At 42.7% G+C, this 27,649-nt stretch overlaps 1 long non-coding RNA gene across 1 annotated transcript in view; it reads left to right on the top strand.

Annotated features, from left to right (window-relative positions):
• The window catches only part of LOC146860545 (uncharacterized), a 312,136-nt gene that overhangs the window by 179,307 nt on the left and 105,180 nt on the right, over nucleotides 1–27,649 (top strand). Inside the window, exon 3 of the long non-coding RNA XR_014979165.1 lies at nucleotides 24,336–24,381. This is a non-coding gene — a long non-coding RNA (uncharacterized LOC146860545). The remainder of the gene's footprint in view (nucleotides 1–24,335; nucleotides 24,382–27,649) is intronic.

The following is a 27,649-nucleotide window of genomic DNA, read 5'->3' as shown; positions in this document are numbered from 1 at the left end:
TTTATTCAAATCAAGAGGAACTTGAGATTGTTTTTCAAGCAACCATGAAGGATTGAGTTTGGAAGTTGGTATTCGGCCCCTTAATAATGTGAAAGGTGAAACACCTGTGGTAGTGTGTGGTGTAGTATTGTAATTCCAAATCCTCTGAAATAAGAAAGAAGGAATATTTAACCCATTGCTGACTGCAGTTTGTACTGCATCTTTCAACACTCTGATGGCACGCTCAACCAACCCATTTGTAGAGGGACTATATAAAGGAGCAAGAGTGTGCTTGACATCTAACTTTTTTAGAAACAATTCAAAATCATGACTAATAAAATGAGATCCATTGTCAGTTACAATATCATCAGGTGTACCTTCCGTGTAAAACAAATGTTGCAAAAATAAAATAGCAGTGTCAGAATCTGCATTTTTGACAATAGAAAAATAAATCCACTTAGAAAAATAATCAACCGCTACAATAAGATATTTCTTTTCTGAATTGAAAACCGAAAATGGACCAGAATAATCCAAGCCAATTTTCTTCCATGCTGCAGAGGGCCATTCAACAGGACATAACGGGGAATTAGATGACTTCCAATGTTTGTCAGAGCACAAACACTGAACACACTGATTCACATGAGTTTTTACCTGATTGTCAATGCCAGGCCACCAATATGACAGTTTAATTTTGTTAACTGTAGCCGTAGTACCAGGATGTCCCTCATGAGCAAGCAAAATAATTTTATCCCTGATACCTCTAGGAGGAACAAATTTATCTTGTCGCATTAAAATATCATTACAACAAAGATAATTCTGAAGCAACCTGTGCAAAATTCTTCTCCTCTAATGATAAACTCCGATCCAGTGGCCAACCCTTAACAAGAAACTTTTTGACATTTTGCAAACAATCATCTTGTTGAAAACATTGCACCCAATCATCTTGCGTGATCTTGTGAGTTTGTATGACATCCTCTACCGAGAACACACACTCAAACTCATCATCCGCATGAAAAGTTTCTTGAGTATGAGGAAGCGGAATACGCGAAAGGCAATCCGCGCGAACGTTTTTGCCACCAGGAAGATATTTAATATCAAAGTTAAACTCTTGGAGTCTAGCTAACAACCTGACTAGACGAGAAGATGCCTTATTGGAAGAACTATTCGCAAGCATATACATCAATGGTTTATGATCTGTGTAAAGCTGAAATCTAGTCCCCCAAATATATGTGCGAAATTTTTCTACAGACCAAGAACACGCTAAGGCTTCTCGCTCTATGGTACTATAATTGATCTCAGCACTAGTTAGAGTACGAGAAGCAAAGGCTATTGTGCACTCTTGACCATTGATTATCTGACTCAAAACAGCCCCTAAACCTTTTGCACTGGCATCAACCGTAATTATGATTTGAACACCATAGGTAAATGGCTTAATTGCGGGAGCACTGACTATTAATTGCTTAACTGATTTAAATGCCTCCTCAACCTCCACAGACCACTCAAACTTAGCATGTTTTTTTAACAAGTTGCGAAGAGGTTGTACCACCAGAGCATACCCTTGAACAAAGCGAGCATAGTACTCACTCAAACCAAGGAATGCTCTTAGTGAGTCCTTGTCTAATGGGGCTGGTGCATTTTTGATAGCATCCAGTAAAGAATTCTTTGGCTTAATACCTTCCTTAGATAAATTGTGACCCAAATAGTCTACATCTTGTGTCAGGAATTTACATTTGTCGATATTCACTGTCATACCATTATTTTGTAATTTACATAAAACTTCTTCAAGACGAGTGTAATGCTGTTCCAACGTTTCTGAATGTACCAAGATATCATCCTGAAAGGCTTGAATGCCATCACAATTATCAAACATCTTATCCATTAACCTCTGGAATATACTGGCTGCAGACGCTAAACCAAAAGGAAGTCTCTTGTACATAAAAACACCAAATGGTGTAACAAACGTAGTCAAAGGTTGAGACTTAACAGAAAGTGGAATTTGATGATACGCCGAGCGTAAGTCAATGGTGGAAAAGAATTTGCTGCGACCTAATTTGGCAAGCATATCATGAATCTTGGGTAACGGGTGGGCATCTACAACAATATTGCGATTAAGCATCCGCAAATCCGCACATAGACGAATATCGCCAGAGTGTTTACGAGCTACCACTGCAGCAGAAACCCACTCTGATGATTCGACAGGACAAATGATATTTTGTGCACACAATTGATCTAAGTGTTTTTTTAAATCATCCCTAACAGAGAGTGGAACGGGACGAACTTTCTGAACAACAGGGAATACTTTCTCTTTCAGTTTGATGGTATGTTCAAAATCCTTAACCAACCCAATTTCATTGCTGAACACCGATTTATATTTGTTAAACAATTTGTCCAGAACAGGGTCATGTAAATTATCATCATTAACTAATAGAACTGGAAAGTCACCCAGAACCACAGGTTCCGGATGACCCGGTTTCAAGAAAATACCCAAACTGGCCTGATCACGCCAACCCAAAATGTCTCTGCCATCCAAAGCCACATAAATTTTAGTATTGATCACCCTACCTTTAAAATTAATAGTGTCATTGAAATACCCTCTCATTACGATGTCGTACTCCCCGAAGGCTTTTGGGTTAACATCAGTAGCTAACAGTTTTATGTTTGTCCATAGCCTGTCAAATGTTTTTTCATCTAAAATCGTAATGGGAGACCCCGAATCAGCCATTACTTCCATTTCAACTTGACCAATTAACACTTCACAATTAGGCCCTTTAATCTTATTCCCTTCAAGAGAATTAATATGAATTGATAAAGAAGACACATTTAACGCATCACATATGTCGTCCTCATTGTAAATATAGTTCACCTTACTTTTGTCTTTTGGCAACCTACACATAGTAAAGAAATGACCAATTCTTTTACAATTATTGCACCTTTTTCCTTGAGCCGGACATTTTGGATTGTTACCAACATGAAACTTGGACCCACACCTGTAACAAAAAATGTTATTTTTACGTTCAAATACTTTTGTGTTCTTTAAACGATTTGCAACCACATTGACTTCTATTTGGTTACCCTGATCCATATCAACATTCATGACCTTAGTGTTACAAGATGCGTTAGAAGTCTCTGCTAAAATCTTGGATGATGTGACGGAACATTCAATACTCTTAGCAATAGTAACAACTTCATCTAAAGTAGGATTTTTACAAGTTAATATGCGTTCCTGTATTTTTTTGTTGTAACAATTAAAAACAAGTTGGTCTCGAAGCACTGTCTCTAAATAGGACCCAAATTCACACTTTGTAGCCAACACCCTCAAAGTAGCTAAATAATCTTCAATGGATTCTTCCGCAGACTGTTTTTGTTTTAAAAAAACATGTCTTTCAATCATTATTGAGGGTTCATCTTTATATTGTTTACCCAAACGAGCTAAAGCTTCTGAATAAACATTCCAAGAATCGTCAGCTGAAGGATTCGTGACAGTAGGAAGACTATCAAAAACTTGTTGACCAGCATCTCCAAGATGATTAAATAAAATGGCTCTTTTCCTAGATGGAGAATATTCAAGTGCATCAATGGCTTCCAAATAGTTTGTAAAAACTCTTAACCATTTTGGCCAAGGAGTGGGTGGCTTACCCGCAATCTTTAAAAAACACGGAGGAGCCACAATACTTTCATTAGATTTTGCCATAATGCAACAGTTTTATTAAAAATTCAAAAACACAGAAAGAAGAAAACAAAACTTGAAGACAAAAACACACCTGAGTGTTAATCCGTTTTGTAGCCAATGCTGATAGTGATGACGAGTACCACAAGTAATTTAAAAAAAAAAATGAGAAAAAACGATGTTTTGGTGAAATACACGAACCGAATAACGTGGCTGTAATGTTTTGCAAAGCAAGCGATCCCAACCTTACAAAATGGCCGCCAAAACGTGATGATGCAATCGCGCATAGACGTCACTTCTTTGTTGCCGCTTCCGATTGAGCAAGCTGTCAGCAGTTGAGATGCGAGCGCGAACCTCCCAGAGAATCAACGCGCTGTTTGAATGATGTTGAGGCGTAACGGGTAAGACAGCCAGCAAAACAAATCAATACTGATACTGTCGATGTACTCACAGCCTCGCATGCGAAATTCAAGCAGGATATCAGCGTCGGTGGGTTTTTTCTTTCCAGCTGTGACAAACTGCCACTTTTCCAAAGTTCAAACAGCTCAAAATACTACAAAGTTTCACAGATCCCATCCAGTGCGTCGCCAAAATATGTAGTATGCTCTCTTCACCTTCAGAGCATAAAATGAAGTCTCAGGAACAGTATATTAAATAAATGTAGTATTTATTATCAGAGCAAAGAACCCACGACATATCCCAACAAGATCCAGTCTTCATCTGCCTTTCCACAGAGATTCTAGATCCCCAGTAACATTCTACCTACTGCTCACCTAGATACATTCCATAAAGAAACACAACACATTTACTAATACAATATAATCTACTTACTACACCCCTTCGCCACTATACCAGGCAATTCCACCTTAACCCAATCTCCTGCTATAAAAGAGCTTGTCATCTTCCTCTGATTGAGTCTCTGGTAACATACTTGCATTCGACTTTTCACAATTCTCCTTCACCAATTCACGTTTAACATTAGAGACGCTTAAATCACGCATCCAAGGTCTCACCAATTTGGTGGACGCCATTCTATCCTTTAGTAAGGCAAAAAATGACTCCTTGGTAGTAGCACTAGGTGTAGTGCGCAGAGCCCACAACAAATCTACACGCTCCTTCTTTCAATTCAATCCATTGGCCATCAACAACTGGATGCTGTCTTTTATGACCCTGTTACATCGTTCCACCAAACCATTACTACGAGGATGATACAACGAAGTGGTGATGTGCTTAATGCCCCAGTGACTCATGAACCCTTGGTATTCCTTGGCTATAAATTGCACTCCATTGTCAGTGACCGGTTCAACAGGAGCTCCTTCTCTCAAAAATAAGGACAGAAAAAAGTCTAACACCTCCTTGGTGTTGGCAGACTTTGCAAATTTCACCTCAGGCCACCTAGAACCATAATCCACAGCTACTAAGCCGTACCTGTTCCACTCATCTAAGACATACAAGGGTCCAATGATGTCTTACCTTAACTTGAACCATGGTTTGTCCAGAATAGTTACCACTTCAATAGGACTAGGGAAGGTGACCAGGGTTTTGTCGCTAACTGCACACACCACACAATCTCTAAAAAAATATTCGAGAACCTGAGCTGGCTTCTCCCTCCTTGTGCACCCAACCTTTACCTAGCATCCCAACCACAACCAACTTAATAATTTCATCCTCTTCCACTGCAGTTTTCCACTCTTCCTCAGATATGGAGTCAAACAGGAACTGACTCAAAGAAGCCACCACGTAAAAACCATCCTATTCCTGCTCCCCTTATTGCACATTGGAGAGTGGCAACCTGGACAAACAATCCACAAAAATGTTCTTAATGCCAGGAATGTACTCCAATTCGAAATTAGAACTCCATCAACCTGTAGTGCCACTTGGCAATATGGGGAGTGGCATTGCTGGCCCCCCTTGTGGTAAAAAGGTTTAACAAAGGCTTGTGATCCATCCAAATGATGAAGAGAAGAACCCCACACATACTGCCTAAAATAATTCACACTCCACCAACAAGCCAGGGCCTCACACGCTATTACCGAGCAGGTGCTTTCCGCACTTTTTAAGGTGCGAGAAGCAGACGCGACCACTACTTCTTTGCCCTCTCTTTTTTGGATAAAACAGCACCTAAACCATGCTGACTAGCACCAGTGACTACAATAGAAGGATCACGCGTATCAAAAGGTTAAAGGGGAATGGCACAACTTAATTCCAGTTTTATTTGTTGGAATTCTTGCTCTTGCTCAGACGACCACACAAAATGCTAGTTTTTTCTTCATGAGTAGTCTCAAGTTGTGTGTTTTCTCACTACACTTGGGAATGAACCTGGCATAGAATTCCAACATCCCAAAAAATGATCGAAGCTGATCCTTATTTTGTGGTATAGGGAAATCTTTTTTGGCCTTTTCCAAATACTCTTCTGGTTCCACTCCCCGAGCAGACAGCCTATAGCCTAAGTAGTCCACCTTGTCCACAGCAAACCTACACTTCTCTGCTTTTAAAGTGACACCCCTTTCAGTTAAGATGGATAACACAGTGGCCAAGGTCTTGTCATGGCATTCCACATTCTTACCGTACAACAAAATGTCATCCTGAAAACATTTGACATTGGGAACTCCAGCAAACATTGCCTCCATGACCCTTTGAAATACCGCAGATTCCGATGCAATGCCAAAAGGCATCCTTCTAAACCTATAACCACTAGACGGGGTAACAAAAGATGTCAGATGTTGGCTTTCCGTCCTAAGAGAGATCTGGTGATATGCAGAGGACATATCCAAAATGGTGAAAATCTTGGTACAGTTTAATGAACCCAGCATCTCCGTAATGTTGGGTAGGGGGTGTCTTTCAACCCATATCCTCTGATTCAAGTCCCTCAAATCAATGGACATCCTGAGGGCACCATTCCCTTTCCTAGCTAAAACCCCAGGAGATAAATATTCAGAGCTCTCAATGGGCTCGATGACACCCTGCTGACAAAGAGATTCCAATTTCAAGGACAACACTTCTCTCATGGCAAAGGGCACACATCTGGTTTTATGAGTTACAGTTTGGGCTCCCTGCTTCAAAACTATGCAGTGTGAAAATCCCTTGCTTTTCCCAAGATTTTTGTTAAGGACCTCAGGAAAGGACACTCTCCTATCCTGTGCTCCCACAGCCCAGACAGGTTTAAAATCCTCTTTGATCAGATCCTGCTTGGGACTGTTTGGAGCAGCTGATGGCCACATTTTTCTGCTCCAACCATCCCAGAAGAGAAGATCCCTACTTAACCCCATATGCGGTGGCTGGGGTGCAATGTCCTTTGAAAATACAGGTTAAACTGTATAAATAAAAATAGTACCTGGTTTGCAAATCACCGACCTGCACATAGTATGGAGATAATGCAAGTAAGCTGTGCCTGAGCGTGTGTAATAGGAATAGTATCTGGTTGCTTGAAGTAAGGCACGTACGTTGTGCGTGTCACCGACACACACTTGGAAGAAATAGTGCAAATTGAGGAGAATGCAGACAATGTGCGTATCACCGTTACGCAAGAAGCTGATGGGAATCCAGGAGAAACAAAGAAGTTGGATCCAATGCAGGCATGGAGTGTAATCCCAGCATATAGACACTGACACCTGAATGAAATGCCGCAGCCGTAGGAGTCAGCACGTAGCAGGTTGCTGCTTATGGCATCCTGCTTCTTGTTGCTGGGATACAGGAAGCAGGGGCGTGGCCAGCCATAGACATCAGCACAAGAGGAAAAGGATGTGTCGATGAATGTCAGCACGTTTGGTTGTGGAGCAGGCCAGATAAGTTAGCACAACGGTTGCTAGGTTGCAGGTAAAACAGCTGAGCTGCCCAACCGCAATGGCAAGTGAGGTCACCACAAGGGACTCCTGTGTCCAAATTGAATGCTGGAGGGCTGGAGTCATGACAAAGGTTAGAGGTGCATGCAAAAAAGAGCTTGGAAGCTTGAGGGGTACAGCTCCTGTCAACACCGCTGTGTGGTCCACAATCCGTGTGAATTCTGCAGCTCGAGTGTGAGTTCCTGCTCCGCAGGTCCGTCAGGGATCCAGATCCGATCGTCGCCACCTGAAAAGAAAAAGAAGCCCACACAGCATGTAAGAGTCTTCTCTTGTTTATTTGAGTCAGTAGGAAACTGACTGGTCAGGCAGGCGGCAGAAAACAAGTGCCTCAGGTCGTCCCAACATTCCACATTCCACCGTTCCGACCTGGCAACAGTCGTCACGGTGGCATGTGCAGATATTAACAAAGCAAGACCCAACAACATGTGTGATTCATTGTCTCTGGATAATATGTATGTGTGAGATATAAAAGGCTCTGACACCCTACATTGGGATAAGTAGCACTAGCAAAGAAACTAAACAAAAGAAATACATTAGTAAGTGCTATTTCAATCATTAGTGTAATTACTCATACAGACAGACACATCTGACATTCTTTTATGCATTTATATCTCTTACAAACCGGAGTTGAACAGTGTTAAAAACCTGCTTCGAAATCATAGTTTCTCTTCAGCCCTTGTACTGTGATAACAACATGAGTGCTTTTGTTTTCCTCCATTGCATCGTCATCTTGGCATCTAGGTGTTAGGCACCAGCTAGCTCCCAACCAGAATGAGTCTCAAACAAAAGGAGGGCTGTGGCCTTTGGGTTGGTTTCAGATGGAAGTGAAAAAAAGACAGCCTTTCCATCACCCTCAGCAGATTGCTGCTCCAAACATAAGGCAGAAAACATTTTGTGGGCACTGCTCAATGTGTCCCAGTGTTGGCAAATTACAACAGGACAAATTCAACATATTTCAATTGGGCCTCCCTAGATCCCAAATCCAGATCAACATAAACTGTTGGGAATGGCTGGACTCCCTTCATGTCCTGCACTGAATGCAGGTACTGTAGAGTTTAACCACTTCAGCTATGAAATGTTTTCTCTTTGAATATGTGTCTCAAGACCAACTGCCTCTCCTTTGAAAACCCCCCTAGACCTCAGCTTTTCATTTTTCTTGGTGCTCCTTTGCACCAGCTTTCTTGGTGCTCCGGCAAGCCAGAGAATACTTGATAGACTTGATGCAAATCAGTTCACAGAGTAACACTATACATGCCTATTCATTCATTCAGGATCCCATTTAGTCTCTACATCAATCCAATGCCTCAAACACTGCCTGAGCACCGCCTACCCTGTATGTTCTGCACCTGCCAAGACCACAAACAAGAAACAGTACAAATCTGCGCTCTGTTGCCTATTAGCTAAGTATGCGCTATAAAAATACAGCTGTTTAAATCTAAGCCAAAAATGTAAATCATTTCTTTCTTAGAAGGTATGCTATTTTCAGCTTTGCTATATTTTTACTTTTCATCATATTCATCCACGATTGGCCAGATTTATTTTCATTGTGTCAAAGAGATCACCTTGCTCATTTCCTATGACAAAACGGATCCAACAGCAGAAGTATCAGAATTCCTTTTTGTCTATTTAACTAATGCTTCACTCACAACATTAGGGGCACATTATTGCATTTGTATGAGACGGAGAGTGGGCCCTGGGAGTGGATTTCCATAGCATGCCGTCTACTTCCATCACCATGTCTTGTCCTTCCTGTTCTTTATGCTCTAGTGCATATCATAATAGCACTTCGTACTACTGGAAATCCATTGTACCATGCGCAAATGGAGACACTCAGTCCTTGTGAGTGTAAACTGAGTTACATTTCTCAGAGGAAATGAAGACTAGAAAGCTGCAGCATTCCGCCCTTTCCAACACTTTTCTTTTCTTTTTGTGATGACTCATTGTACAAATCTATTGTACATGGCAGCCATATTGGAACAGAAGTCTTTGTTAAATGTCAGATCAATTCTTCTGTGCAGTCCTGCTTGGCCTAACCTCTCTTGACTGTAACCCTCGCACACAGCTACACTTTGTAATACACCAAAGCTGCATTCTAGCAGACACATCCTTGTCAGTTAATAGGTTAGTAGGGTCTTCCGCACCTGATGTTTGCATATTACATTATACAGTTTACAAAACTTCCTGGGGAGGGCTCAAGGTGGCATGTCTTACCTGCCGGAACTTCAGTGATTTCCATGCTGAGATAAATAGCTGCTGCCAGTCACCGATGATGAAATTATATGCCACAGATATAGGATAGGAGAGGGTAGCATAGGACAGAGCTTGTAGAGCACACTAATACACATGGGTGTCACGGCACTACAGTGGACCCAAGGGATCAACAGAAAAGAGGTGGCCAAGAGCGGGATACTACAATGTGAAAAGCCATGTTTTCAGGTGTTTTTTAAAGGCCACAAAAGAGTCTGCATCAAAGATATAGGTAGGTAGGGTGTTCCATAATTTGGCGGATGCTACCGAGAAAGAGCGACCAACCCAATCTGGGGCTCGCAAGATTTTTGTAAGAGGAGGATATAAGTTGCCTCCCCGGAATGAACCATTGAAAAAGCAACTTTAAGTGGGAGGGGCCTTTAAGATGCCGGGCATTAAAAACCAGGTACAAAGCCTTAAAGACAATGCATTTCCTGACAGGAAGCCAGTGCAGGGATCGAACTTCCTCCCTAACGGAATTTCTCTTGGGAATGTTCAGAATGAGGCGAGATGCCGCATTCTGTACAATTAGAAGTTTGTTTAGGGAGGAGCTATTTATGTTCAGATACAAGGAGTTGCAGTAGTCCAGCCGTGATGTAACCAAGGCAATGATGACTGACTGGTGCAGTTCTGATGGGATGTAGGGGATGACTTTTTTCAGGGTCCTCATGATGTAAAAACGAGTGCTGACAGTGTGGCTGTCCAACACCCTATGCCTTGCTTCCCCTTTCTTCCCAGTTTCCCCATCTTTTGGTTCTTCATATATCCCACTATACCTTTGCTTCATCTTTCATTTGGTTCCCACAAGCCTTTTTTTGCATTTGTCCCTCTCTTTCTACCTATGCTCAACACTTTGTTCTTTCTGCTTATGTCTTCTTTACCTCTTCATTTTCCCTGTCTTTGCCTGCTGTTGGTTGTGTCTATCCTCCCTTGCCACCTTCTCCCTCTTTGTGTGTCCTTCACCCAGCACCTGCTCCTACCAGTGAATCTATTTCAGCACCACACGTTAAATGTAGATATCTTCAGTCCACTTAGAACGATTTTCAAAATAATATTGGTGGATGAGCCACTGAAAGCCCTAGCCAGATGCCTGGCTTTTGCTCAGCTGGCAGACCTTTTGGCCCACAAGCTCAAAACGAGCTGAGATTTCTGCCAACTAAGTCCCAACACGGATTCAACAATTATAGAGCCATGCATATATGATTATTTTGTTTTCTAAAGGAGCAAACAGAAATTGAAGCCATCATTTAAATGTTCTTCATGTTTAGAAAAATTGACCTTGTCTTTTTATAAAATAAATGAAATCAAATGTTTAAATATTTGTTAAACATACAGGCTATCATCACCTGTTTTTGATTTGTTTCGATATGTGAATGTAGTATGCAATTTTCATATATTTAACATAAACAATACAAAATAATACAAAAATATATATTCTTGTACCTATCAGTATATGTACACAATTTTTTGTATGCCTTTTAGGGTCACTTCATTATAATCATTCTTCCTAATTTGTTTTTCTTGCAATTGTTAGATGCACCCTGATTTAGGAATTTTTTCAGGGGTACCCTTATTCTCTCAAACTAACTCCCAATTCACCTCCCACCAAAATTCACCACTGCTGTTGGGCCCCCCACACCTTATCTCAACTCGCCCGCCTGCCCGGCCTCTCACTTCCACCTCACTCCAGCCTCCGGCCCATCCATGCTGTAAAACAAGACAGAGACAAGATGGCATACTTGTGCTTCCCTCCCGCTCAATAAGGCTACAAGACTCAATAGAAACTTACAGGGTGGGGAGAGGCAGCGCTGACCTGGCCGAGCTGGTACTACCTATTTTGAAGAAGCAAGCACTCTCCAGAGCTCACACCAAATCGAGGAATTACTAACAATTAACTATAGCAACTGCAAAAGCAGGGAAAAAAACAAAGAAAGCAAAGAAAACAAAAGGAACAGGAAAATGAAAAAACACATGAAGGAAGGCCTGAGTAAGAGAGCTAGCCAGTCAACTCAAGACAAGGCAAGCAAAGGCAAGCAGAGCATCAGAGCGTCAAATACCAAAATAACAGAAAAAGGGAATAGTAAAACACCAGGGAGAAAAAAGAGAAGCAGATTTGTGACACGCAACAAGGAGTCCCATGCCGCAAGGACTAAAAACCCAAGCCCCATGAGGTCAGGGAAAACAAGAGGACCAACTCCCAGCGTGGGAAGGGCAAAGTGAGAGAAGATATATTCTGCAAATTGCAGGGGGCAATCACAACCATCAGTCCCCCTAGTAACTATTGACTCAGGGCCACAGAACATGGACACACAGAGCCGGCGCATGGATGAGTTGGCAGCCCACATCAAGCGAAGTTTCACTTGCTCCTTTCAAACAAAATGTTTTCAAAGTTTTGCTTCTTGAAAGATGCAGGCTCCACCATCTACTCATCCAGCCTCAAAATTAAAGGCCTTCAGCCTTTAGACTCTCAAAGGGCAAGCGACCAGGCAGACAAGGCTCTTACAAAGCCTAAAACCCTACGACAAAAAACGACCCAGAGGCGTCCACTAGGGACGACAGTATGCCAACACCAGCATAAGCTACCCAGCCAAGGCAGTTAACCCAAGAATACCAAGAGGCAATTCACACCATAGGAAACCAATGGGCAATGACGGAGTTGATAAACTGGGTCACACAGGCTAAACACCAGGCAGCCTGTCCGGGGGTCCCGCCCATCTCTTTATGAGGGACCACAAAGAAACCCATGCAATAGCCTCAGTGCCAGCGCAAAACAACAAGCAGTACACAAAACAATGGATGTAGAGAACTAAAGTCAAAATAAATGAAGAGTCATGAATCATCCAGTTGAGTACCCCGTCTACCACCCACAAAAAACCCACTCAGAGGTCAACCCCTCCTGACCTGCATCCCAGCCACTGGTCACCGTAGAAACCTCAAATCAACCCAACCAAGAGGAATCTCTCTCTCCCGACTATAACCCTGGGAGGAGAGACACATGGGAAGAAGCTGTAACTGTATCATCCAAGGAAAAAGTATTACCACACTCATGCACAGGATCTCCACAAGTCACTCTTCACGCATCACTGACAGCTCCTACATGCCCTGTGGCCATGTGGCATGACAACATCCCAGATGCCCCTCCAAAATTAACCAACGCAGGAGAGGAGTCTAGAAAGGAGCCAGGTAGTAGCCAGAGGAACAACCAGAACAGGGACTAGACCCAGTAGCGAGACTCAGGCTGCCCAGGATGTCTGCACCAACTACCCTGCTTCAACAGAAGGCATCTTTGTCTAGGGCTCAGGCCCCTATATACTGCCAGGGAACACATGGGGCCTTCCATCAAGGGTTGCCAGCACAGACAATCTGAATGGGGCTGGGCCCCCAAACTCCATTAACCACACCTTACCAATAGGGCAAACCATTGCAACTGAAGGGAACCAAATTCCACCAACAGGGCCCACCTCAACTAGTAAGCACCCAAGGGGGAAGGGTCATGCAGTACCCCCATCTTCAACTTGTAGGTGGATCCCTACATCCTACTTTTCAAGTCTGAGCATAAGCCAAGCGGCAATTGTGTTGTCCTAAATACAGGCAACATTCTGCTGCTGATGGTAACTATTCCAACCCTAGTCCACATATGGTCCACTGATTTTGCTCGGAAGTGAGTTTATCAAACCAGAAATCACTTCTGCTCGTGAAGTCACCAAGACCACCTTGGGATCATCATCAATTGCACAAAAAGTTCTCTAAAGCAACAAACATTTAAGGTGTTGGCATAAACATCAATCTCCACCACAGTATCAGCTACCCATCTCCACTACTCCCCAGCGTGGCAAAAGAAACAATGCTGCAGCAAAACCCACCTGCTCATCCTCAGGTGAGCCGGGGGTGAGTCACCCACATGGAGGTGGGCGGCCACCGATAGGCAATTTCGACCACAGCTCCCACCACAGACATTAAATCTGCACTCGATCTCAGGTAAATATCCAGCACCATCAACGGCTAATCCCTCACCCAATGATAAGACCCACACTGGGTAGCACCACTCTTGCAGCCCAAACCCACTCTCTGTTTGTGTACATGGAATGTCAGTGGTCTGGCAAGCAAAGTCACAGATCCAGACTTTCTGCTCTACATCAAATCTTTTGATATAATCTTGTTTAAAAAAACCCGGCTAGCTGACCCACCCCAACTTCAGAGCTTTATGCGCTTTTTCACTCGAGAAGTAAAGCGTTCTCAATACGGCCACCTATTGGGGGGCTTGGCAACTTATGTGCCATTAACCTGCACAACCAAGGCAGAAGGAGTCCCCAGCTCCTTCAGCAGCCATCATTGCAGTGAAGATCAGCCTTATAGTCGATGGACACCAGGAGGAGGAAATGATCACCTACATACACAGGAAACACAAAAAACAAGGTTCGGAACACCTCATGGATCAGTTTCTGGCACACATAAGCAATCAGAACACCCCTAATGTATTTCTCCCTGGTGATCAGAATTTGCATTTCCAGGCTCCTCAGAAGAAAATGAAGTGAAAGGACAGTCCTCATGCCGGAATATCCCAGAACAAAGCCAGAGTTTCTATGGCAGAACACGTAAAACAGCCAGATGCCTACTGGAAGATTTGGAGCACATCAACCTCAGGGCACTAAATGGAAGATTCCCCGAGGACTCCCCTCCGGTGGCTTCTTTTTACTCTGCATTCACCTGTTCAACCTTAGACTATACATTCATCTCACTTTCATTATTTCACATTCCCCCTAGAGGACAAAGAAGACAGGGAGCATATGCCACAGGAGACATTCCTCCTAGCAATGGCTCCTAACACCCTGAATCACCTTTTATGGCAAGAGTTGCAGCATCGGAGCATATCGCCTGCCAGAAACCTTCTCCAGGAACCCCTCTTAAACTCTGGGCTGTCTCAGGCCTGGGACATCCCAACCAATTCATGCCGTCTTCAAAAAACTTGTTTAGAAATCAATACAAAGCCTCTCACTGGTTGAAGACAAGGCCAAATTCTCAGGCCGCAGTCATGCCTGGATGACGATGAATGGCTACCGATCACTTACACCTCAAAAATACTTCAGCCTAGGGTACCCAAGAAACACAAAAGAAAAGTTCTCAAAACACTGTTTGGGTATACTACCTTCAAGTCTGTGTCTCCCACCATGGCATAGGGAACAATTCTCAAACTGCTATTGAGTATGTGGCTCAGTCACTGAAGCCCAGCTGCATCTGCTCTGCATCTGCAGCGAACTGAAGGATGAACAGACCAGACTCCCCAACACTGAGTTCAACTCAAGAGGGATCCACACGTGGAGACAGGCATTGCTGGCCACCTTCAATGCAGAGGATCCGCAGCTCAACTGCAAGCTGGTAACATTCCTTGCACTGGTAGAAAATAAAATACCAAGAGCCAGTAAACACACTCCACCAGAAGCATTCGCAGTCACTACAGAAGCAAGCAACCTCTTAACTGCAGCCTACAACTGGGTTCACAACAACCGCCCTTCACACCCCATGTACTGGCCTCCAAATTTAAATCCCTGTATGGACAGGTCAATGGAAACTCATAACTTGTTTTCATGAATGCACAGCACTTTTGCACCTTCTATTATGCAAAGAAGTGTTGGAACATTTTTGCATCGACTCCTTCCTAAATGCAATTTATCATACTTTTTAAACTTGGCTGTATTTCACTGGTTTTAATTATCGATTCAAAAATAATTTACCTACCTACTTACTGTGTCCCCTTGTGTGGGGCAAGGGCGACGCAAAACCTTTGATAATTATGCGTCCTGAAATCAATCCAGCTCCTCCACTACTTAACCATGTTGAGTGATCCAAGGCAAATATTTGGTTTCACAGGGCCTCGTTTTTCTTCATTATCACATAGGAGAGCACCTTCAAATATGTGAGGTCAAGAAATGCACTATAATTGTGCTCCTTCTGCACATATGAAGCTTGGCAAGATACAGGGTGCACATGACAACTAACTTGTCTCTTAGTTGACTAGCGCCAAGGGAGCAGGAATGCTTCCAAGTTCATATTTAAAATACATTTACTTTTAATTAATGTCTCTCTATGCTGTGATAAAATCTAATGTAGTAAGGTGAAACACTTCAACATGTCAAAGAAATGCACGCTTTTGAATTCTGTAGAGGCTTAATCATATTTTTAAGTGGTATTTGTTGCATGATTTGCATGCCAAATATGCTCATTGCTCCGCTCGTGCACATGCTCTTGGAGACAAGTCAGACGTTTGGTTCGTCTCTGGATTGACTCTCGTTATCATTTTGTTGGCTCGCCCACCTCTACAAAATGCATCATTAAATAGACTGAAAACTAAAACACAAAAAGGCATACTCCACTTGCTGGATGTCTGCAGCCCAGAAGACGATGAAAAACTGTTGAGGGGGTGGGTTCTTCTCTTTCCTGAATTGAAGAAGCAATGCATTCCACAAAGCAAGGCAGATGGTGATTGCTTCTTAATAGGCTAATGACGTGAACGCTCAGAGAAAGTTCATATGGGTGTAATTTGAAAAGTAAAGCAAGCCCTCCCCCATACCCTAGTAGCAGTTGCTATTATTGCCTAGAATATCTTTCACAGTCGACATCTGATGTCTAAATTAGAACAAATGAGGAACAGAAGATTTATACAAATACTATAAAGCTTCAAGTAAAGTGATGTGTGAAGCTCTTGCAGTACTGCATTACAAATAATTGATATGAATAGAAAAATTCACATATATTTTTTAAATGTATTTAATTGAGGACACGTACAGTGTGGAACTAGAACATGAAGGTGGCAGAGTTCTGTACATCAGGGCCAGATTTATCATAGTGTTGCATTGCCCTTACTTCACATGAGGTAACGTCAAATTTACCAAGCAACGCAAGGCTACCTTGCATGGAGTGCAATGCTTGGTAAATATGGAGTAACGTAAGTGAGCGCAAGTTGCTTCCTTGTGTTACTGTGCCCCAGGGAGGCGTTCCATAGGTGGAGCGGGGGTGATCCCAAGCATCCACCCATGGATTTTGGTACATTCCCCGATTTACCATTAGTGGTAGACCTGGGAATGTGTTAAAATACTATGCCTTCACTGGGGAGGGGCGAAAAGGAGAAATATACTTATTTTGCCTTCTTTTTTCCTCTTTCTACGTGTGTTGCATTCTGCATTCAAACAGTCCTGCTTGCAGTGCAGGCACCCTTCCACGATGACGCAAGGGCGTCTGTGTTGGCGCTAGCCAAGGAGAGGGCAGAAATATGCCATATAATGTTAAATATAGCACATTCCTGCCCTTTCGCTTTCATGCAGCCTAGCAGGGTGTCTTGCTGAATAATGTTGTGTGAAATTTTGATAAATCTGGGCCTGGGTATAGAAATGCCTAACATGCTGGTCATAGACACATGTACAATGTTGCAACAATAGGCATATCAATGTTCATTGTGTGAGTATCAGTGTGGTAGTCATACCTTCATAGGGAAAGTGACGAATTACCTACTAGTAGCACACTTCAACATTTTCTGAATATCAGGCATTAGGGGGAAGTCTTTGGTGGATTGGAGATTTTAGGGTGGAGCAGAAGATCTAGGTACCTTGCACCAGTGCATTTATTCTTTCAAATGTATATTCAGGGAAGCTGTGATCAGCTAACAAGTAAGCATACGTTAGAAGGAAAGCGCACCCCACTAATACACTTTTAACTTTTGTCTGACAATAACATTGGATTCTAAAGCAAGAAAGTCAGACTGTTGTATCCTCCTTTTATTCTTTGTCAAAGTGTCTTATTTCTTAGTGTTCTCTTAAAGAGTGCAGAAGGAGGCCCTTGGCAGTATAATGTTATACTGCGATTCATTCATGATTGAGTCACAGAAAGTTGCTTATACCCAAAGAAACACTCCTGAGGGTTTTGCTTAATGTAGTTCATCAGCACAAAGCAGTTCAATTATGCTATTCCACAACTTAAAGCTTAATTCACAGATTTCTGTGCTATTAATGCTACGTGCAGAAAAAGCACTTAATGACTAAAAATTACAATTTTTGATTCATAGAATGAGAACTGGTGAAAGCATCAATATTACCAGAGTTGCAAGGGTGGGAACAGGGGTAGGATTGTGGCATCTCTAAACGGGGCATGCAGCAAGGGTGGGTAACCGCCCGCAAACGTGTTCTGTTTGTATGTGTCCGCGTGCTTCTTAAAGGTGGGGTCTCACTCTAGAGATACAGGTAAATATACTACATGAAAGGCAGACCTAAGCGCCTTTCCAACGTAGGAGATGGCAGGGAGCACCCCTCAAATTAACTGGGGGTGTAAAGAAAGGGACAACTCAATAAGGAGAGATGTTCTCGTTGGAGAAATGAAACAGTTACAAGTGCTGATGTGCATTTGTATTTCATTTACACGTGTACATTTTCCACAATGTGACATTTCTAGAGCTTACTTTCTATAGATTGGGCTACTCCAGATAATTCATGACGCTTCATTTTCCACAATTAGTTTTTACTCCCTAAAATGTGGAAAACCGCACGTATTTAGGTGTAACTCCAGCTGGGCGGTTTCTAACTTCTCCACAATTGCCTTTGAGATGTGGGCCCCTCGTGCATGCCAACGTTTACATCACAGAAGCAACTATGTGAGTCACTTCTGTGGTATTAAATATGTTGGCAGACATTTACCACTGGCGCATTCACAATGAGCACATTCTCCATTAGTTAATCCTAATATCCCTACCACATGCTCAGTTACCGTAAAATGCACCAGGGGAAGCAGCTTGCAGAGCTGCCTGCTGATTGATGTGTGTCTCGTGGGGCCAGCAATCATTCATAGACAGTTACTTCTGAAGGGGAGTGGGTGAATACTGTGCATGCATAGAGGGAATGAGTGCTAGCCCCATTCAAAAGATGGGGCAGGTACGTTAACACAGATCAAGGCCGGTTCAAGTGGGCCTGACCTGCCCGGATACCTTCTGATGCTCACTTGCCCTCAGAATGTGGTGCCCCCTCCACCTGAAAAACTCTGAAAAGGGTCTTCACTGCCTCTTGGAGAAGCCAGATCAAAGGTACTGCCTGTTTCAAAGTCTCATAAAAATGTATATTCACACCATATCAGTCTGAGTAGTAGATCCAGTTTAATCTCTGCACTTGATTAATAATTGAATGCACGATACCATTGAAGAATTTGTTTGCCTTGCATCCTGGGATGGATGGGGATGTGGTTCCGTGCTTAATTTGTAAAGACAATATGTGCCAAGGCTCTTGTCGGGAGGGAGGCCTCTGCAACTTGCACCACCCATTGCCACTGCCAGCGTTGCAATTGACAGTACCCACACAACTACTAACCAGCACATTGCTACAAGCCTGACAAATCAGACTATTCCAGGCCCCCAGAGCTATAAAAATACCTTGGATGGTAGGTATTAATTGATTTTAATGCAAGCTCAATTAATAAACAATTGCTGTTCTGCTCATTTCTAAATTATACAAACAGTGCCACCATGTCATAAGTCAGGTGTCGACAATTAAGTGCCGGTGACGAGCACCGGAAACAACTGCCACAAATTAAGCACCAGGTTTGGTCATATTAGGAGCGGAGAAAATCCTGAAACAGTCATAATAAGAGCATTAGTATTGATTTGTATGGCCTGTAAGTGAAATGTCTCTGTTTCTCTCCTCATCTGTAGTGGGCATCTGTGGGCTCTGGGCCCTTCCCACATGAAGGCTGTTCGCGGCACTTCTGCCTCATTTCTGTAAGCTGTATCTACATTAAACATTGACTTCTGAACTTCCACCATTGTGCCGGTTTTGGTAGGTCAGAGAAGGCTTTTGCCTCTGCTTCTGTACCTTCCCCTACTCCCTCCCATTTGTGCTGTGGCCGCTGTATCGGTGTTAGGTGGCATATTTGTGGTGCCAAGGGTCAGTGAAAGGAGAAGTCAACATGGGTTTATGCTCAGTTGAGGTTGCCATAAAACTCCATAGGTTTTCCAGTACTTTCTGTGCTCATAAATGATAGTTGCCTTGGTGCACTTACCTGTGTTTGTGTCAGTGAAGCATCTTCAGGTAGAAGCCACCTATCCCTTCTTTGCAATTGATGTAGGAAATCTGTGCTGCAGCAGCTGTTTGTCAGTCTCATGAGTCTGTAGTTGCATTGGTGGCTCTAGCTCTTGTCAATGATTGTTCAGGTTATTGAGTTGTCTGTTGACAGTCACGTGGATTACCAGGAGGCATGGCTGGTCTCCTGGCTCCTACATATGTCCTTGCATACCCATGAATCTGTTATTGAGCACGCACATGGCACAGATAATGGTGTTAACTGTGCTGATGTTCCTCAGCTGTTTCAAGTCTGATGGGTTGAGGAAGATTAGGCCATTCTATGTCTGCTTTCCTCCCCAATACTAATTGCCATGTTTTTGGAACAGCTGCATCTTTATGAACTCTGTTGGCAGTTGGTGCTCACTTCAACTACCCCTGCCCTCCCTTTCCCTATCACTCACATATTGTGCATATAGCTTACTAAGCGGATTCTGAGACGAAGAACCATTATGTTTGATGCTGTGGGTTGTAGTTGGATTGGGAGGTCGCTTTAACAATGGAATGTTGACTTGGGTGTCCTTTGGTGTTCTTTGGTGAGTGTTCCAGATTATGGCAGTTACTGTGGGGATCTCGGAAAGTCACCAGGGAATGCGGTATGTTGTCCAACTCCGACTATTGGACATAATACCTGCATCTCAACATGGGTTTTCTACTATCCAATCTTTTACGTCTCTTTACAGGACCTGAAGACTCCAATTTACTAGGTCTTACCGTTATGACCACAACCCAATTTCGATAGATGAGGGCATCGCAGTCTCACACATTTGATTGCGTCTCTCCATGTAGTCATAACATCTAACATGAGTGTAGATTTAAGCTTTTCATTTCCAACCATCAGATGAAAGGGGGACACAACAACTATGACTTATGAAAGATGTACGACAAGGAGATTGCCAGCAGGTATAGGGTGAACATTGACTCTGAAAGTTGCCTAAACAATGCGTCAAAGGCTCCATGCTGTCTGAAATTAGGTTTTAAGGACTGAAGGAGTTCCGCATAGCACAGAGTCTCTGGGTGATCCAAATGACCAGTTAGATATTAACACCAACAAAACATCCTTATGGAGGAGAGTCTCCAGGGGTGAAGGAATGGAGAAGAGTAGCAGCAGAGTGAAGTACGGATAAGGTAATGGTGGGCATTGGAGCTCCTGAGGCCCTACAAGGGATAGGGCCAGAGCATGATGTCGCATATCGATATGGTGACGAGTGCAGTCATGCGCCAGCTGCAAGGGCTCTGTGACTGGAAGGAGACAGAGGGTGCCGGAGCGCAGCCAGTGTGGACAGTATTGCTTGAGTCCAAATGTGTGATAGCATTGGCAGTCTGGCAGTCTGGGCGGTTTGCCTGGCAGCGACTTACACTGTTGAGGCAAACATGTTGAAAGTACAATAAAAACAATTGTGTGGTATAAAGTTGAAATATATGATGCCACGTGAGTGAAGAATGGGTTTTCCTGTGATCTGGGTAGAATGAGGGTGTGGGCAGGCCGTATTGTGAGCAGGCACTGTCCCTGGACAATCATTATGAGAAAAGCCATAGCGGTTGGTCTACACTTCCGTTTTCTGCTATGAATCTAAACTGGCGAGCAACTCTGGCGTTTGGGTGTAGGTTGTTGGGGATTCTTCAGCCTCGTTTATGCAAGCTGTATTGATTTCAAACATGAACCCCTCAGCTTCTAACTCTGTGCCTTCTCCTGTAGGTCAGAGTACAATTTTGCATCTGCATCATCACTTTTCAATACTCCAATTTCTTTGGTGGCTGCAACTGACATGTCTATGGTGCGAACGGTCAGTGGTAGGAAGAGTGGGCATGGGTTTATGATGTTCAGTGGAAGTAGCCAGAAGACTGCCGAGTGTTTCCATTGAACCACTATGCTCATAAAGAGTTCATAGTTACCTCTGCAGCCCTTACCTCGATATGTGTCAGTGAGTCAACTGCCAACTACAGTCATCCTCAACTGCTTTGAACACAGGTGCTTCGGCACCTGATTGACCAATGATGGGTTATTAGCTACAGTGGTGGACCTGGCAATTGTTGTCCACGATTGTCCATGTTATGGTGTCTCCTCCTGAGGTGATTGAACATATATTTTGCATATGACCACACAAACATGTGAATCTATGGTTGAGCATTCTCATAGCCCATTTAATGGTATCAATGTCCAGACATGTCCCTGCTTTTCTTCATCTGTTTCATTTTTCCTGGGCTTGGTAGAATGTCATTAGCCACAACCTCGGAGGTATTGAATGCCATCTGTCCTGTGCTGAAGATCATGTGCTGCTGGAATGTCATGTAGAGATGCTCTCTGGTGTGTGCTTGTGTGGTTTACTTATGGAAAGGAGTAGGCACTTTGAAGCTGGCTGGTTTGCGTTGGATAGGTCTCCAGGTACAGGTCTTCAATGGTGGAGCCAGCCGGTGTTCTGCCATCAGAAACCTTGCATTTCCCCACCACTAAACGATGCAAGTGTATTTTGCACAGTGAGGTTTCTCGTATTTGAGACCCTAAATGACTTCCAGAGTGTGAAGTACTAAACGGTGTGGTCCCCACATAATTTTTCGTAGTCTGACACAGACGAGACACATCTGTTACCAGTTATTGATCAGAATAAGTCACTAGGGGGCATATCAACAACAACCGGCGATAATTATCTCTAAGCGCACTTAGCGCTAGGATAATTATCGCCGGCTAGCGTGAATTTTTATCGCTGAGATAGCGTGCTATTAGCAACGCTTATCTCAATAGCGATAAAAATCCTCACGCTAACAGGCTAACGTGAGATTATCGCTGGAAACCCAGCGATAATCTCACGTTACCTTGTTGATAGGGACAGGCAAACTTAGCCATGATATCCTCCTTCCATAGGATATCATGGCTAAGTCAGAAAAATACCAGACGTAAAAAAGCAGCATTAACCGCGGTTAGCACTGCTTTTTTTGTCTCTAACAGGGTTACCGACATTCTTGATAATAGGAGAAATGTCGCTTAGCGACATTTCTCCTATTATTTTACTCTGGAACGCCCCCTTTGCATCTCATTAGAGATGCAAGGGGAAGCTTAGAGTAAAAGGGTGCTAACATGCAAATTTGCATGTTAGCACCCTGTTGTTGATAGGGCGCTAGTTTTATCTCTCCTTTTTTGGCTTTTAAAGACAAAAAAGCAGAGATAAAGCCCTTGTTAATATGCCCCTAAATTCTGGGATATTTATATACAAGCCCTCCCCCCCTGCTCAAGTGATGCACAGGCGGCGCAGATGAGCTGTTAAATAAGCCCCCGAGTGTTCAAAGCAAACATTTCACCCTCAAAGGTTTGCAAAGGTCGTGTGAGCGTTACACATTGACTGTGGGTGATTGCTCCACAAAAAGTGTTATGCAGGACCCTTTCTTTCTGTCTTCCACAAAATGTGGAAGCTAGCTATTTGTTTATTTTAACTTTGGAAATGCTGTACATTTAAGAAACATTTATAGTGTAATTCATAAAAGCAGTAGTAAGAAATCAATCGATTAGTTTAGAGAAAGTGTTTCAAACTTGTTGCAGTTCCATCCAGTAGATTCAATGGTACATCCTATCATATCCTGCGAGATGGTGTTTTATTTTCATGTGACCTCTTCCATGTTGTAGGGGTATAATTTATTAAGCAATTCATACATATTTATTGGTCAAGGTACAGTTTCACATGTGGCAGGAGGAGATTTTCAAGTTGTGTGAGTGGCTGAATTAGAACATATTTTTACATTGCAGGACTGCAACACTTTTAAAACTGTTTATCTGTAATTTAGTTGATAAGAGGAGCATGGTTTCCCTTAAAAAAGAAGACGATGATCAGAAGATATTTGACAAAATATCTTCGTATGTACTTTGGGAAGGTTCCTCTTTTAAAGAAAAAAAGCATAGCTTCACAAAGATATGGAACTCTTAAAGAGCTCTGTGGAGAGTATTGGGGGAAGGAGTTGGCCTAACGGCTAGGGTGGTCTACCTCGAATCTGGGGAACTGGGTTAGGGTCTCGGCAATGACGCTGAACATCCTGTGATTCTGGGCAAATGACTTAATCTGCCCGTGCCTAAAAAATGAATGTGTCCTCAGGTAATGCAACTGGTGCTATGTAAAGCACTCTGATACCCGATTCGGGTCAAGTTTGTGCTATATAAAACTCTGTAAAATAAAAAATAAAAAGATCTGTGGCCATACTCTCCCCCAACAAAGAGCATACCTACATATGCTTTGAGAATAGTTAGTCCTGCTAAGCAACACGGTGTTCTGGGATTTTTCAGACATTAAAACTATGAAATTGTCGTAGGCACAGGGAAGTTGTTGGCGGTTTGGAAAGGCAATATAAAATTGAGGTGACTGTAGAGCTCCTTAAAAAGAGTGGAATGAGATTTTACCCACCAATAATTCTCCTATAATGTTTTACTATTTTGATTAGATAATTGAGATAAAGCATTAACACTTTTTCCACTACGTGAATTGAAACTGAGATGTTCTTCATTAAAATACTTTTATTTTACAGGCTGTCTTCAAAACATGAGATCCCTCACCTGTATTGCGCTAACCAGGTAAGACCAACTATTCAATGGTGAACAAAGTCCTGTGCACACGGATATAGATAGTGGTTTTCGTATTAAAACCAAAATTGGAACTTTCTTGTTTCTGAAATTATGAATATCGACATCAGAAGTATCTTAGATGGGGATTTTAATATCAATCCAGGTCAATACCAAATGAAACAAAACCAGCCGACACGTGTTTCGTCACAACATGGTACAATTGTGACTCTTCAGGGCTGTATGAGTGGCAATAACATGGCAGATCGTGGTACCGGTGATAATTCCGACCCGGTATACGACACGGGTTTGAAAAAGGCACGAGCGGAAAGAAGTAAAACCACTATCTATATACGTGTGCACAGGACTTTGTTCTATATTTACTGTTTAGTGCCTCACCTACACATTTGCAGGGGTTTTTTCATTTGGGTTTGTTTCCCCTGACCTGTTTTTGCACCGTCCATTTCCTTTCTCATCATACATTGTAGCGTACATGCAAGAGCACCGATACGTTTAAACTATTCAATGGTATTTGGGGGAGATAAAAGCTAGTGTTTAAGCGTCCAAATAGATTGCAGCTATGCTAAGAACCGTGGTCACGTTAGGCAATCCACTTGTCTGGAAGCATATAATCCAAGTACTGCTGTCATCTCTGGGATGGTGGCAAAATCAATGTAACTGTTGTAGTGGTCTGTGAAGCCAGATACAATTCAGTCTGCATATTTGGAGACGGTTGGGTGAGCCATTTTACTGCTGAAATTGTTCAGTAGATACCCTCTAAAAGTGTGCTTCTAGGCTGGGTCAAGAGAGACACAGAACTACACTTTCTTAACGATGTCCAGGCAGTGGCTCCATGGCCCTCATTACATCCCACTTGTGGCCTCTGTACTTAAGGGTTTCAGGTATTGGGCTAGGGTTTAAGGTATTGGGTTGGCACCAAGGGATTAAGTCAAGAGGGTAAAGGATAGGAGATAAGGGTTAGGATTAACAGTTTGAGGTGCAGGTAAAGGCTTTGAAGTATAGAGCTAAATGTTTCGGGTATAGTGATAAAACTTATAGCAATTGTGGTATAGGGGTTAAGGATAAGGACTAAATGTAAGAATAAAAGATTACGGGTAATTGGATAAAAATATAGGATTACATTCTTGGGGTATAAAATTGTGGGTTTGGAGAATAGGGGATACAGGTTAAGGGGTGAAGGATTCGGAATGAAGAGTATCAGACTAATGTTATTGGTATTAAGTCCATGGTGGAATTTGGCTACTCCCCGCTGCTCTTATAATGTGGAATACCAGCCAAATTCTGCCAATCGCCCTCTGGTGCAATTTTTTCCCATTAGTGTTCAGAAATGCGAGTGTGGGCAAGATTTGGCATCCCCAGATGCCATTTTGTAATGCGGGTGGTCCCGAGTCATAATGGTCATAGGGCTTCTTCTTGATTAGATTTTCTGCCGCTTTAGTATATTTTGTACTTGAGCAGCAGCAGAATCAACTCGGATGGCAGTGTGCTCTTTTGCACCGACTGCTGCTGGCACTACTGCTGCTCAATTGCAGTTGAGCAGCACAACATGCATATTTCCTCCCGTTGGCAGAACTCTGCAGAATCTCACTGAGTTTTTATGTAAGTACACAGAATTACACTGAGTGAATCTCTGAGTTCTGTCCACCCCAAATTAGCGATAAAGGTATAGCATTTAAATAATGAAGGGTTCAAACATTTGTGGTATGAGGTTATCTGAAGTATAACATCAAGTATTTATGGTATAGTACAGGTTTAATTCTTAATGGTTTGGCGTATATGGTTAAGGGTTAGGGTGAAGGATCTAAGTTAGCGTAAGGGTAAATGATATAAGATTGAGGTATTGGGGTATAGGGCTATGGGTACAGACTATTGGGCTAGGGGATAAGGAGACAAGGTACAGAACCAAGGGCTTAGGTACATGTGAGAAAATGGGTTGTTGCTTGAGAGGGGTGGAACCCTACTTAAGAAACAGCCACAATCCTTGCAAGGATGAACCACAAAAAGTCACTAAATTAACTTTGCTTAACCCTGTGGTTCTTGGCACAAAAGCAGTGAGGCTTAACTTGGAGGAAACGTGTAAAGTAATTATGCAGGACACAAACTGTAATAAAGTGAAAATACAACACAATAATAAAATCCTACACCAATTTAGAAAAATAAAGTAAAATTGAATACATGTTTTGATCCCAAACGAACAAATATCTAATTAGTTGACCTGAAGATATGGAATTTTAAAAATGTACGGTAAGTATGGCGCCTAAAGACACAAACCGCCACTCGCGGTTATCTGTTTGGGCCAGAATGGGTGAAAGTCACAAGTTAAGTCCGACTGCTATGGTGCATGGGCCTGATACAGGGAATAGGTTTATTGTGCTGAAAAAGTTACCTTCTAGAGTCCAGAAGGTAACTTTTTGTGTTCCAATTTTTGGTGGCAGAGGCCACGAGGAGCTACGAGAGTTTTATGGATGGTCATAGCAATAGAGCGAAGAGCAGGCTGTGTGTCACAGATAGTCGTTGCTGTAGAGCGAAGCTCCTGTCAGGCGTCACAAACGATCATTGATGGAGATTCCCATAGGCGGTCACTGCAAGCAGTCAATGCTGAAGCGCAAAGTGCAGGTCTCACGTTGCCAGTCATTGCTGGACTAGTGAGAAAAAATGCAATCTTAACAGTACCCCTTAGTTAACTAGAAACTGGAAATTGTATATACCATTTCTAACTCCGTTGTTAAAACAAATAATAAAAAGCTGTGTGCCTGCATTGGAACAAGAATCCAAGATGGCGGCCGTCAGCAAGAAGAATCCACAATTTCAGTTGTAGTCTAGTTTCTGTGCTCACGCTGGGGCTAATGTGTATGATACAAGTGTACAAGAAAAGAGTGGCGCACTTCAACTGAAATCCTGAGGCGAAGGTAGAGTCTCTGTTTCACACTTCCTCACAGAGCAGTTTTTGGCAATATTCTTTACATTTAATTAGAGTCTTCGACTCGCGTGAGCTTGCAAGTGTTTATAAAGAATTACTAAGAGATTTGTTGAGACAGTAATTTCATTGAGAGAAGTCTTCAGTACACAAGGTGCTGTTTTGTTAAAGAAGAGAGAGCAGTGTTCCTATTTGTTGGCGGTAAGGAACTTCTCTTCTGCTCTAGTTGGTTGCAAGGCTCTCATACATGAGTGAACTCTGCAGCTCATAGGTGAGCCTTGGTTTTTTAACAGCTCAACATTGTTTTCCAGTCAGAGTGAGCAAGAAGAAGACCAAAGATAA

This window comes from Triturus cristatus, chromosome 3_1 (genome assembly GCF_964204655.1).
Source record: "Triturus cristatus chromosome 3_1, aTriCri1.1, whole genome shotgun sequence".
Taxonomy (NCBI): domain Eukaryota; kingdom Metazoa; phylum Chordata; class Amphibia; order Caudata; family Salamandridae; genus Triturus; species Triturus cristatus.
The sequence above is the reverse complement of the archived record's forward strand: the minus strand, read 5'-3'. Positions and strand labels throughout refer to the sequence as shown.